The sequence below is a fragment of the Amphimedon queenslandica genome, unplaced genomic scaffold (genome assembly GCF_000090795.2).
Source record: "Amphimedon queenslandica unplaced genomic scaffold, v1.1 AMPQUscaffold_13464, whole genome shotgun sequence".
NCBI classification, from domain to species: Eukaryota; Metazoa; Porifera; class Demospongiae; order Haplosclerida; family Niphatidae; genus Amphimedon; species Amphimedon queenslandica.
In genome coordinates, this window is record NW_003546300.1 from 311538 (window position 1) to 313407 (window position 1870).

Below are 1870 nucleotides of genomic sequence, written 5' to 3' on the forward strand. Positions count from 1 at the left end.
TATTGTGACTTTTTGTATATTTCAACAATATATTAATAACTTTTTAGTTCAAGTGTAATGTACATGGTGTAATTATAACATTTAAAATGTAAGCACACCTTAGGTGTGGTATGTGAAAGGTGGAATTTCATGCTTCGTTTTTAACAGTGTATGATGGCATAGTCAAGATTGGCAATTCTTTGCTTTCTGTGTTTGCTCAATTGAGGCTTCTTATAGCCCAGAAACTCAGTAAAAACCATGGAATATTGAGAAGTGCTCGTGGTGTCCATCTATACCATATAACATTGGTTAGGCATCAAATAAGTCTAGTTTCTGAAGTAAACGTGTCAAAGTCCCGGGATAAGTTGCGATCTTGGAAACAATGGAATATGTGGTTGTATAGCCGATTATTTTTGTTGCACTTCCCTGTGATGGATAATGATGTGTTGGGGAGGATTGAGTGGTTAGTGACGATCAAGGCGACGGTGCAGCAGCACTAACAATATCATCTTCACTATAGCAATGCATACGTTACTTGATGTATGGACCGAATAACAATATAACAGATCGTACCTGTAGCATTTAGTCAAGTTTGTCCATCATGTCTTTGCTATATCCAGCACAAGCTGAGATTAATTCGAGCGGTAGAGCTGTGTGGATTCTACTCTTAACTTCTGTTTTGAAGAACCTTGTACATGACAAATTGTACTCGGGGACCTTTGATATAGTCCAGGGAAGGATGGTTATACCTTTTGTCATGCAGAATGCTGAGCAGTAAACAATACAACTCATCTTCTTGCCAGTTCCTGGCACACTTGCAAGACAGATCACGTGATAGTCATGTGACAAAATAATAACAGTAAAACGTTATGTGCAAGTGGGTGCGGACAGAAAACAGAAAGCAAATAATTTGATTGGAGCGGGCTTATTTGTATTCAGTACATTGACGCAATACGAATAACAGTGAACTTTTTAAGCTTTTTTTCTCCATTTATAATGCTCCACTACACTCTCTTCCAAGATCAATAGGCTCCGGCTTTTACAATAAAACAATAATAATAATTGTTATCACTATGATGTGTACTACCACATAGTAAAAATTCCATTTGTAGTGGACTTCTTTTTTTCTACCAGGATGTCAAATGACTGAATAAATTGTTCGACTGACAGGTACTTGCCACATTACAGAGCATGACTATCTCTAATTCCAGATTCAAGTCACATCATCTGGATTTTTTCTGATATAAATTCAGTTGACTTAATAAATGACTTGTTAGATAAACATAAAGGGACACTGCTTTGGCTTAAGGACAGCTCATTTGTGGCCCATAATCACAAATAAACCAGTGTCTTTTTCCATGTCAGGAGGATGCTGGTGTTACTCTATTTGTAAGAGCTGTGTTTGGGTTGATATATAATGAATGAAAAATGATAAATGATAATCAAAAAAAAACAAACAAAAAATATAAGAAATGATAAACAAAGAAATGGACCTGTACTTTCTTTTGGCAGTAAAAAGAAAGTTCTAGAAGTTCAAACATAAAATATTCTACTAAGTTTCAGATAATTCCCAATTGATGAAGAATAAACAATTCGAGAAGTTTCCAGATTAGGGTATGATAATAAGTGATCATAAATGAACAAAAAATTAGTGATGAGCAATTACGACCAAACATACCACTGACCAAGACCAGAGAGGTCTTTAGAGATCACTGAATTAAAATGTACCTATCAAATGCCTTGTGATGAGAGGGTAATAATAGTACAAAATCTTAGTTATTGGCTTTTTGTAAGTTCCATTCTTTGTCTTGACTGTGGTCACTTTCACGAGGCCCTAGATTCATGGGTGAGTTTCGATTAATCTTGCAAATAGCCAATTTGTCGGAAAAAG